The sequence below is a fragment of the Strongylocentrotus purpuratus genome, unplaced genomic scaffold (assembly GCF_000002235.5).
Source record: "Strongylocentrotus purpuratus isolate Spur 01 unplaced genomic scaffold, Spur_5.0 spur5_scaffold_12, whole genome shotgun sequence".
Taxonomy (NCBI): Eukaryota; Metazoa; Echinodermata; class Echinoidea; order Camarodonta; family Strongylocentrotidae; genus Strongylocentrotus; species Strongylocentrotus purpuratus.
Window position 1 is genome coordinate 9844872 of NW_022145597.1, and position 13560 is coordinate 9858431.

Genomic DNA, 13560 nt, shown 5'->3' on the forward strand with positions numbered 1-13560 from the left:
TAAAAGCTTTATACGCCTGCACGGGAGGACAAATTAGGAATATTATCTTTCCGGAAGTCAATTAGTCTTTCCTCTTGTGTGTCCGTTTGTGCGTATACGGAAGAGAAATTGTGACGACTGATTTTTGTTGCTATGTTAACTAGCTTTTAGCTGACGCTTTGGGCGTTAGCTTTTCACAAGTTTCTAGTCTGGAAAAAGCCTTTTAGCGGGCATTCTTCCGAAAATATATTATTCCGCTACACGTCTTTATTGAAATTCTGAATGGGGGTGCTTCTCTGTCAATATTGAGTATATCGATGTAATGCATTTGAGGTCACATTAATGATCCATTCACGAAAACTAGATGTAAATATAGCTATATATGCGTGTTTCTTTCTGCGTATGTCGATCTGTCTCTGTCTGTATGTATATATATATATATATATCTCTCTCTCTCTCTCTCTCTCTCTCTCTCTCTTTCTCTCTCTCTCTTATCACCATTCATAAGCTAAAATAAACATTACATGCTAGAACTTTTATTTCTTGCTTGCTTGCTTGTCACTGAATTAATCATACCGAGAAGTTACTTTTGTTTAACTGTTCGGTTGTTTTTTGGGGTTTCTGTGTTTTTGTCCCACATTTTGGAAATGTTCCTCCACCGCAACCCCCCCCCCCCCTCTCTCTCTCTCTCTCTCTCTTCACCTCGCCTATTGCATCTGGATCCGACGCTGCTCTCTCTCTCTCTCTCTCTCTCTCTCTCTCTCTCTCTCTCTCTCTCTTCTCTCTCTCTCTCTCTTTCGTAATTTCCCCTCTTACCTTTTTAAGGCTTCTAAGATTCGGATATTCTCTGTCACGGATACGTTTCACCGGCTCACTGATCATTTGCTGATGAGGAAAGATAGGCCTACAGTTTAAAGGATTGTTTTGGTCATGCATAATATGTTTGTTTGTTTGTTTGTTTTAACTGACTGCTAAAAACAAGCTTGTGTTTGCTTGTCAGTAAGCAACCAGGGGACCGACGGCTTTAAGTCCTCTCCGATGGACTTGGTAATAGTGGGATGAATACCTTATCATAGGGCACTATATTAGCGCATCGACTTAGTTTCGATCTTGGGACCTCCCGACTCAAAAGACCACTGACCAATAGCGTCTCCCCTGTTTATAAATGCCATACATTATACTGTTCATTTAATTTCACCTCATATCTGTTTTAAATACATTTCTTTCATGCCACATTGCTTACACGATTTATACTGTTCCTTTATTAAAGAAAACAAAATTGACAAGCATCAATGCTGTTCAATGATTACAATACAAATCATGTGACGCATTAACGCTACTAAAAAGCACTCATACTTTGACTAGTAATACATACATTGTATATTTCAAGTTTGCACCATGCAAGTGAGTGCTGCGCTATTTTTAAATACACTCTATACAAAGCATTGTTCTCTACCATAGTACGTCCCCGTTTCCTATGTACCATTCCACCATGACTTCATAATCAGGAATGTTTTAGATGAAAGGTTGGAGATTAACCTCTTGATTTGTAAAATATTGGCGAGGCCATTTTCTCATTTATTCAATCCCGGTTTCATTCAGCATGTTGAGATCGACGTTTCGAGGTTTCTATACCGCTGGCCGACCGCCGGTAGGCCTACGTGTATAACGGGCGGAACATGCCATAAACATGACAACTTAAGCGTGTATTGATGAACATGCGACTGTGCGTTGCCTGCAAGTACACGCGGTGTGCTATTATAAATTAGCAAGGTGAAGCTTAAGAATGGAATGCCATTGAAAATTATGTCGTCTGTTTCAAGCCAAAAAGGTGTGCTAGCGTATACTTTAAATCAGAGTTAACGCCCTTGCAGGTCTATGCAAACAGACGATATAAAATTCATGTCGGCTTGTTTGTTTTGAATGCAATTGGAAGCAAGAGGCTCATGATTAAACAAAAAACCCTGCCTTGAATGATGTTTATGGGAAGTAATGATCAATGTATCCAACGTAAGAAAAATATATAGTAGTTTAAAGCTCATGCAGGATACGGTTTTGTTAAAGACCCCCCCCCCCCTTCCCTAGTTCAGGAAATTTCAATGAATTTACGAATAGAGCTACAGTTGTCAGGTTGTGGCATTATTTAGGAATGGGAGACACTTTTCCTCCCCCAGCCCCACCCTCACCCACCTCAAACGTCAAATCAGCTCGTGTTCTTTAAGGTTAGCCTTAAATATTCTTAACAGCTGATTTTTATTTTCTTCTCTTCCTTTTGCAACAGTCATTTCACAAGCTAATCTAAGCCGTTTAATATATCTATCGTGTTGTTGCTTGTCTTAACTCGATTCTACTTTTGAAGGACAGAGATTTCATTCTCAGGATTCATAAAAAAATAATGTGTTCGCTTCTTAAAAAATATAGTATTCCTTCGCAAGGGTCTTTCGCAAAAGTCGTTTTAAAAAGGTTTCAGTTTATAACTCTTGCCGTTGCATTTGTCGTAACTTCATGCTGCGTTTTAAAAGATTGCGTGTCTGTTTCCACCACCAAACCCTCCATGGAAGTATTGAGGTGGAGCAATAATCATCAGGGTAGCGTTCCATAAAACTGTCATAACTACAAGTTCACCGACATCTCATTGAAACGCGTGTTAAACTTGATACACGCGTTTCAATAGGATATCGTTGAACTTGCACTGGTGACGGTTTCGTGAGACGCTGCCCTGATTTTGTTCACCGATCTTGGAGCGGGGACTATTCGCCGCAAATAAGGAGAAAGAAAAAAAAACGGAGCCCCCGTGTTTGCAAATATTTGAGGTGAGATGGGAACTCGTTGCTCATTGTGGCTACGTTTACGGTGTAATACAACCCACCTAATTCGAATCAAGGCTTGAATATTTGCCAATGATAGGGTGGATACACTTTCTCACTTTCGCCACCACCGTTCGCTCATTACCTTTTTTTGTCCACCCGCTCTCTCACCGTTTCTTTCGTACCATCGAACTTCCTTAGGTATTACATATATCCCCCCCCCCCTCTCTCCCTCTATTTATGTCTGTCTGTCTCTCTCTCTTTCTCTCTCTCTCTCTCTCTCTCTCTCTCTCTCTATCTATCTCTATCTTTCTATATTATACATAATACATATATGTAATATATATACATATATCTTTCTCTCTTTCTCTCCTTCTCTCTCCCTCTTCCCCTCTCCCTCTCTCTCTCTCTGTCTATCTTTCTCCGTCTCTTGTCTCTGTATCATGTGTCTATCTATCTCTATTTTATTTCCATGTCTCAAATATTAAACTCAACATTAATAACTATCAATCTAGTAGAAATATTGTTTAAAGGAGATTTTCAACTTTGTATAGATTTGTTGTTACACTAAGACTTATGAATTGCCTAAGATTGATTTTCGGGCTACCAGCCGTATTTTGTCCCTTTTCTTTGTTTGATTTATACTTTGTATGTATTTATCTGATTTTATCATACGGAATTAAAAGCAACATCACCGGTGTTGAGTTCTATTGGATACAATATTCATGCTTGATAATCAGTGATAATTAATCAAACTGGTCAATGTCTAATCTCACTATAAAGTGGCGGTTATTATGTTCCTTTGCGTGGTTGGACAGGCCTAATATTATCTCCTTCGCTCTCACCAATCGTTGGGGCACCGTCCCCGCTGTTTGTGAAGTATAGGCATAATTAGACATAATATTACACTTCGTACAACAGCCCCTCCGCCCTCTCCAAAATCGTTGGGGCGCTGTCCCCGCTGCCTGTGAAGAAAAGGCATAATTATGCTTAAAGCTTCACTGTCCTACTTGTAATACCTGTAGCCAATTGCTCTCTCTATAGAGAAAACTTCCCCAATCGGTGCCTGTTGGTCCCCCATGATCCTCTTTTTCTTATGTTAGTTGAGAGCTGGGTTAATGAGCCACCTGTCAGTGACCTCGCTGTCTGGTCTAATCCCTTCTGGCCCAGTAGTATTGACGGAATTTAATAATACACTTCATATAACATCCCCTCCGCCCCCACCAAAATCATTGGGGCACCGCCCCCGCTGCCTAGCCGTGAAGTCATGTAGTCTGATACCGGAGTGGCCCAATCACGTCATTCATCATGAGCAGATGTTTCGTCTAACGAAATGACGTGTGACAGTATCATTGTCACTACTGTATTCCACATCCGTAAATAGTTTTAACTACACGTTCCTGGACCCGGGGCGCTAATTATACTAGCACAAAAGTTGATACTGGCATGTGCTTGCCCTAAAGAGAACAATGTTAAGTCCTGTTAAAATAAACCGAATGACGCCTAAGATGTACGTGACGGAATCATGTGATATATATCTGCCTGCTCATACCGTATACTTTGACTGATCTGTAAATAATTTATGTGCGATGAAAATGAGTCCTCCTTTCGTCAACGAACATTAAAGTAAGAAGCGTCTTATCCAATCGCTTTTTTAGCGTAATGCCCCTCCTCCCCCTAGTTCGTTTAATTGAACTCGCGCACCAGTTTTTTGCCCGATGACTTGTAAGAATGTGGGACATCTACCCCGCAGAATTCTTTGGCTGCCCCTATTTGGCATCATCATCAATCTTTCAATTTTTTTCAATTTTTTTTTTGTACGTTTAAAAAAAAAAAAAAAAAAAAAAAAAAAAAAAAAATCCATTTTCATTCACCCGTTACCTTGTGTTTGTCATTATCTCTTGTTAAACACTTTTTAAAAAAAACAGCTTCATACTTTATTGATTATTATAAAATCATTAATTAACCCACGTATATGAAGACATACTTAAGTTTTAAGAGGGGCTTATCATTAAATGTCAAGCTTGTCAATAAACCTCTCATTTTGACATGTCACATAGAAATAGTCTTACCTTCAATAATGTTAAAACTGTCAAATTGTGTTCAATTGTCATTAATATAACTAACTTTTTGCAATTGGTATGATATTGTTTCTACATGTAGATGTAGTATCATCCATTCGGTAATATTGTTTGTTTTCTGTATACATTCGAGCATTCAAGTATGTGAAATGAATGAAAATAAAAATTACAAATTCAAATCTTTTCATTACAGATCACTTTGACTGAATGTTTGAGATTGTTATCGACATATTTACTTATACATCTCACCCTCAAGTAACTTTGTTTCCACCAAGTGGCGGATACAGAATATTTTTAAGGGACTGGCTACATTTAAGGGGGAAATTTGTGCATACATATATATTTACCTTGTGGCGTATAGTCATATAGACTTTGGATTTTATATTATCAAATAGGTGAATCTGAACTATAAAAATGAAGTGATCTTGAGGTTATCTCGATATGCCCTCAATATCTGAAAACTAATATTATAATTATGAAGAGCTCGGTTCCAAAAGATAATACATCCATTTTTATCCAAATTGATTTTTGATTGCATTAATGTACACGTTTCTAGTAGTCTCATACACTGGCACTTCCAAAAAGCTGAATTTCCACACAAAAAAGTAAAAAGTGGCATTTAAAAATCAGTGAGGTTCCATAAGGTATACTATATCAATTCAAGCTATTGCATTGTAACTTGCATACAGTATGCAAGATTTTCGGTCCCAAAAAGTAACATCCAATTTCGGGTTCAAAAAGGTACTACATCGAAGAAAAAAAAGAAAAAAACACAAATTCATGAAAAATATTTGTGCAGACTTTATATTTTTAAGAGCGGTTTTCTATTAGTACTAGTATCATACAATGGTATAATCAGCCAAAGTATCATTCCAAACTGACACTGCTCAGTATGATAATTACAAAATCGTGTTTTTCTCAGAACTTTGATATATGGACGATATTAGTGCTATTTAGAAACGAGCTCTTCATAATAGTATGTGATCTCAGCGTGACAGAAAGTTGTTAGGATTGGGGGTAAAGAAATCAAGCTTGTGGATATTGGTTCATATCTTACCCAGATCATATATCTGACTTTGAAGATTTACCGTTTCCTAATGATCCAATTATAGAGCTGCTTTGGGTTTTATTTTCTCTCTGCTTACGTTCATCTATTCATGTGACAAACAAGGCATGAATCTTAAATACCTCCATTTCAGAGTTCAGAGTGTTGTGTATTTATTATATATTTTGAGAAACATTTTGAAAAAGATGTGACCGTCAGCGCTCGTCAACGGCTAGTTAGGCTACCTATTTATATTTCTATACCAAAACCACTGCACTTCTTAGTCGTGAATCGATATTCTTGTCGTTAACATCCAACATCCTTATATTAATTTCATACCAGACCGAAGGAAGAAAATAATACATGACCCCGAATGTAAAAGTTTTTGCCTAATGGAGGTCGTTTTGGGGTCGGTTCAGCGGTGTGACTGAGTTATTTCGGCCGATGTTAGAAGAATCCACCCTGCAGAGTTGGAATGGGGTCTTTAATGAACGTGGATATGCAGTAATTGCGTCTGGCATACTATTTGTTCGCGTTCTTTGCGTTGTTACTTTTCAGCCGGCGGGAAGTCGGTCCGAAAGTTCAGCCGCATCCATAACCTGCCACATGTTTGTTATAGTTCATATCAACAAACTGGGACTCGGTGTAATGATGGTAGGATAAACATTGGTATTCCGGCCAGGTTTTTAAATGACTCGATGACAAATGGTGTTAATGTAACACATCGGACAGTTGAAGTGGTTCACCAAACAAAAGTTTTGTTGGCGTATGCCGATAATTTGTAAATTCATTTGTCAAATGGCCAATACCAGTCTATGTGATTTATTAGGTCAAGGACCTTAAAGGGGGTAGGGAGTGTACGAACCTAGATGTAAAGTGTTACATATTACGTTTGACCTTTTGTCGCTGCTGTATAACCAACTGATTTTCCACAAATTGGGAATGGTGACAGAAAGATTCGACCAAGTCATACCTACACCCCAAGCACGTAGATGGCGCTACATCGTTGAAATCAACGGTCACACCATATCATTATATGTAAATATAACAAATTTTGTTATCATGGGTTTATGAAGCAGCACCTTCACCTTATACTTTTTGTTTATATAAGAAAATCTTTGTTCAGATTGCTTAATTTATATTGAATTAATTAATTTGCTTATTATGTTGTAATAATTGTTCCTATGTATATTGTTGTATCCAAGTATTACCGTCACCTTTTCCTTTTTAAAGGAATTGGAGCATAATTCTGTACACTTGTTTTGAATGTGTACTTTATTAGTTTGGATACTCATGGAATTTTTTTTAAAAAATATGTCTGTGTTTAAAATGTATGAGACAATGTACTACATGTATGTTTATACTGTAAGAACAATTGTGTTCCTATTCATCATTTTGTATAATTATGAAGATCTGAATAAAGGCAAAAAAGCTTTAAAAAAAAACAAAAAAAACAACAACAGTTTTGTCTGTCGTAAAAGATTTTGTAGCAGTGAGTTGAAAGGATGCATAGCGGTAGTGGTGATGATGGTAAATGGTAGTACATGCAGTAAAATTCCTCTAAAGCAGTGCGGCCTCTCAATCAATTGGCACTGACACTTGGGGTAGGGGAAGGGGGGGGGGCACATTGGTCTTTATAATAGATTGGGTGATCGGATGGGTGACTCATAAATTTACGAGATAATCGTTAAAAAAGAGGAGTTGGAAGGTGGTTTGGAATCCTTCGTTTTAGTCTACATGTTCCCCGCTACCTTTCTTCTCTCTCTTGCTCTATTTCCCCCTTTGTCTAACGCTCTCTCTCTCTCTCTCTCTCTCTCTCTATCTATCTCCCTCATAATTGGGTCGCACAACCATTGCTGTCAAAATATCTTTCGTGACAAACGAAAAAAGCAAAAAAATTAAAAAAATTATTTATCGCCTATATAGTATAGGCCTACACATTGCACAGGAATCGTCCATATTAATTTTCACATGTTTCCTTTTTTTTCTCTCTAAGTTCAACACTTTTTGGGGGTGTATTTTCTCTCTGTCCTGTGACCTTTGTATGTTATAATGTCATGGATTAGCCTCTCCAAACTTCATTACACATACACGGTCCTCCATTCTCCCGGGATAAGCTTCCATTATGAAAGGGGTTCAAGCAAGCAACACTTGCATTTACTTCTACTTATTTGGTCGACTGCATCTACCAAGCGTCATTCACACATACTGTACCATGGTCAATCACCTCCCTAATTGCCACGGAAATATAATATGACACAATCACGTCCTTCACATTTCTGTGTTTTTCACAACTCTCGCTGCACACAAGGCGTAATTTCAACTGCGCTATTACATGCGTTAATCAATCCTGTGACGTCAGCTAGCGCATACGCCATTAGTTCAAACAATGGTTGCACTGCTTATTCTGCATGTAATCCTTTTTTGGTAAGTTGCCGCCCTCACGTAGCGCGTCAGTTACCGCATCAGTGGGTAACGCAGTCCTATACGTCAAGCAAAATAATAACGCATCGTGTGCAACGGACGTCACACAATGAGATGGGCGGAGCTTATAAGGGCCCTTGGTCCGCGCAAGAACTAGTTCTAACCCAACTTGCAATGTAGTATCTTTGACAAATTGACAATCATATTGCTATTTTATTGCCGTTGCTTCATTTTTATTTATTTAGTTATCTACTTTCCTATTTAATGCATCATTTCTTCCTTTCTTTCTTTGAGGCAGCTTATGGCGTTTGTATCTGAAAGTGGCTGGAGACGTCAGCGTTAGAATGATATTACGTCCTTATCTATTTATTATGTATCTATTTATATATTCATTTATTCATTTAGTTATCTTTGATTCATTTTCATATTTGATTTTCATGTGAGGTAACTGACGTCCACATTCATGAACGAGGCCGAAGACGTCAGAGGTAGCATTATTATCGCCGTGAGGTAATCGCTCATCCGAGCAGACGACACCGGTTTCCCGCCTCCATCAAAAAAGGCGGGAAAAGAAGGCGTACTTTTGGTATTGACCATAATTGGAAAGTGATAAAGCTCGAAGCAACAACGATGGCGGAATAATGAAATGAACTTTGGAGGAGAAATAGGCCGTGAACCCGAAGGAGTGGACAAATAAAGAGTATCTTACGTAAAAAGAAATAATTCATAATTTATTAACACTTTAAAAGAGATATTATAGCGGCATGCCGATGTGTGTGAATGCTGCAGCTGCCTACAAATTCATCTCCATGAATGATAATAAAGTTAGTTGACACTATTCATCAAATAAAGCTGTCAAAGGGCCGAAGCAAAATTTAAAGGATGAGAAGCAGATTAAATAAAGGAAAAAATGAAGAATTGTCTTTATTAAAAGCCATGCATGCATTTTTAGCCAATCTTCATCGTCTTTTATTGTTGTGATGACTAGTTTGGTTCACTTAACTAGATAAAAGATTCCAGCATTTTAAAACTAATTCCTGCCAGGAACCCAATGACCCTACCTGGGTTGAGAGTGTAGAACTTTTACATTACAGAGTAAATAGTTATTTATTTTTTAGGGCCGAAACATTACAGTTCAGCAGTGATCAGAGTAAATGGAAAGCTGTAATTACAAATGTTTGGAATAGACAGGGAACATAGCAACCCAATTAGCAAGCAAGTAGGCTAACAAACTAAAGCATTCATAAGACCAAGCAGATTGGATTGGCTCATTATTATAAGGCTCTGTGAAAATTAGGGCGTTGTTCGAAGTGGGTAAAATGAGAGTTGAATCGTTAGAGAACTTCTAAATCGTCGAGATAATCACTGGGACAGGTACGAGAGTAACCGCCCCTACCCCTCATCGAAAAATGAGGAAGTGGGGGGGGGGGGGGGGTAAAATGCGAAACGACATAGAAAGGAAGATAACGGATGAAAAGGGAATGCCAAATAAGATGAAAGGGCCCATTCCCCCCCCCCCCTCAATCTATTGGCTTGATAATTCGAAAGTGTCAGTGACCTGGTAAAATTTGTGCCTTCCCCCATTAAAGAAAATCATGTTCCCCTATTGCAATGATAGACATATAATTAGTGTTGGTGCCCAGTTGTTACTTCGATAAAGGGGAAGATTTGAATCCCCCCCCCCCCTTGAACTTTATTTCGTGAAATCTTAGTTATGAGCAAAATTATATTTACTTCTACCTTCTTCTCGTCGATAAATTATAAAAATGTCAGTGACCCCTATCGATGTTAGAAATATTTTGGCTACCTTGAAGGCAAAGACAGCCCCCCCCCCATATTTTTTTTCTTCAAACGACGCCCCTATATGGGGACAATCGATGGTTTAAGGTTGGGTTGACGGATGGTAGGGCGGAAATGAGCACCTCTCGGTTGCTCTACTTTCCCCCGTCACCTATCTTGAAAATGTAATATTGTAGCCAAAAACGGGAGGCTTGGATCAAGGCGAGGCTTACAATGTTTTTATTTTAGCACGAAACCCCGCTGGCGATGGCTGTACGAGAAATGAATGTTGTCATTGCTAACCCACTGATATTTGGCGTTTGATTATGAGCGAGAGAGCAATAAGAGTGTAGCATTATTAAAGGCGATGGTGTTTCGTTTAGATGAAATACGTCTGAGGCTCACCCAAGTCACCGCATGTGTGTCAAATAACAAAGAGGAGAGCTGAGAATGATGATGATGTATCTATGGTGGCCCTGAAGGGACATCGCGAATAGACTAAATCGCGAAAAATTGGCGATAAAATTCACGATATCGTCAATTTTATCGCCAATTTTTCACGACGAAATTCACGAAATTGACGATATCGTGAACTTTATCGTGAACTTTTCACGATAAAGTTCACGATATCGTGAATTTTATCGCCAATTTTTCACGACGAAATTGACGATATCGTGAATTTCGTGAATTTCGTCGTGAACAATTGGCGATAAAATTGACGATATCGTGAATTTTATCGCCAATTTTTCGCGATTTAGTCTATTCGCGATGTCCCTTCAGGGCCACCATATAATATGTATCTGCCCCTCATCATAATCTTTATATTCTATTTTAGATTGGAGGGGTGTCGTTGTTTAGTCGTTGACTAACTTGTCTCACAATCCAAGAATTGGGGATTCGAATCCTAGACCGGCATCGTCGTCCTTTATGAGCAGACATGAATCCACATCTGCCACTCTCCACCCAGGTGTAAATTGGTAACTGGCAATTACCTGGGGCATCATACTGACCATAATGCATGTTAAGCCCCTCAACAATACCAGCATGGATGCTGATGAGGGTTCCCAGGGTGAATGAATAAATGAAAAATATTTTTTAAATCAAATTTCACACCATTGCCCTCGGTTTAAAATACAAAACGAAAATGTGTATGCAGTGGCGTAGCTAGCCTGCTTGGTGGGTAACTGATGTCATAATGGGGGCGGCACCGTAGCGAATTTGGTGGCTCGGGATGAGGAAAGAAGTGCAATCATCATCTCTTTACTCTCTCTCTCTCTCTCTCTCTCTCTCTCTCTCTCTCTCTCTCTCTCTTCTCGCTCTCTCCCCTTCTCTCTCTCTTTTTTCCCTCTCCCCCTCTGTATATGTTAATATATATCTATTTTTACATTTTCTATAGTTTAATTTTCTACCAATCTATTAATGGGGCACTTATGTATCCCCATGCTTATCTTGATAAAATTGTAGCCGTGAAATGGGAGGCTTGGAGACTTACGCCGCTGTTTGCTAATAGTGTACTTCCAAAACCTTTCCGTACAACTATAAAAAGCCCCACTTTGCATTAATGTGGTCTCTATTATATATGCTCTTCTAATTCGAAAGAGTCAACTATAATTCGGTTATTCAGGTTGGATTTAATTATCCTCTATCTCCATTCGTCTGCTGCCGTATTAAACTTGAAATGTATATAGACGTACTAGTTACATGTAGATCGTCAGTCCGCTTCAAAGACAGCCCCCCCCCCCCCAGGGGCGGCCGAGCGACTTCCAAAGTGGGGGGGGGGGGGGGTCACCAAAAAAAACTTTCTTGAAAAAAAGGGCACCTACGGTGGGAAATCTCAAAGCGAAAATATACAATTTTTTAGACATTGGTATATACCCCTACATTGTGATTACATTATCAGGGATGATTTCAATATTTGTTTCTCTTCATACATCATACAAGATATCGCTTAAGCATCATACTTTACAGTTGGGTGTGATGTCTGACTATGCATTTACGAGCGAACGAAGCGAGCGAGAAAATTTTTAAAGATCTGTGAGGTCGCAGTGCGAAAAATTACATCTTATAAGGAGGAAAAAAGCCAATCGTGATGGGGTTATAAGCACATTCTCATTGAGGAAGACTGAAAAGACCTTTAATTGATAAGTAACATAATTATATCATCTTTAAATGCGAGCGAGCGCAGTAAGCGAACTTTGGGGGAAATTGCTCTTAGTCGCTTTAAATAAGGAGCACGTTTAATGATTACATGAAAAGGGGACAATTATCGAAAGGGATAAGACACTTATTAGAAAAGAAAAGGAGCACGTGTCAAAGTACAAAGGATAATTATAAGAGGTGAAAATGAGGCATTTTTTTCACCTGAAAAGAGGCACTCACCAGTGATGAAAAAGAGGCGTTTACGAAAATGGGAAATAGGCATTTGTTGACGGAAAAGGGGCACCCGTCAGATTTTGATAGGGGCATTTATAAGAGGTGAAAAGGGGATAGGTCCCTTATTAGAAAGGAAAAGGGGCACGTATCATTATTAAAAGGGGAATTATCAGAGTTGAAAAGGGACACTGACCAGATATGAAAAGGGGCACTTATGGAAATGTAAAAGGGGCACTTATAATAAAGGAAAATGTGCATTTGTTGAATGAAAAGGGGGCACCGTTCAGATTTTTAAAAGGGGCAGTTATGAGAAGGGGAAGGAGCTCTTTCTTTTTAATGGGGGCACTTATCATAAGAAAAAGGGGCACTTATTAGAAAGGGAAAGGGGTAGTTATGAGAAGGGGAAGGAGCTCTCTCTTTTTAATGGGGGCATTTATCATAAGGAAAAGGGGCACTTATTAGAAAATAAGAGGGGCACATGTTAAAATGTAAGGTGTGCTCATCCGAGTTTAAAAAAGGGGTAGTTATTAAAAGGAGAAGGGGCACTTCTTACAAAGGAAAAAAGGGGAAGCTGTCAAAGTAAAAGGAGCACCTCTCAGTTTTGAATAAGACAATTATCAGAGGTGAAGGGGGCACTTATTATAAGTGAAAAGGGGCACTTTTCGTACCTGAAAAGAGGCACTTACTAGAGATTAAAAAGGGCACTTATTCAAGATAATTTCAAGATTACGAGAATGGAAAATGGACACTTATTGCCAAGGAAAAATGGGAACATGTCGAAGGAAAAGGACCACGTGCCAAAAGTAAAAAGGGCACTTGTCAGAGGTGAAAAGGGGGAAGGGGCACTTTTACTAAGTAATAGGGGCACTTGTCAAAGTAAAAGGGGCACCTTTCCTAAGTAAAAGGGGCACTTTCCTATGTAAAAAGGGGCACTTTTGGGGTATCTGAAAAACTGTGCCTCCCCTGCCCCCCGGGAGGGCCGCCTCTGCCCCCCCCCCCTTATACTTCATGTGAGGTTCTTGGCTGGATTAACCCCAAACTAATCTGAATTTAAAATCCCAATTAATTTCAC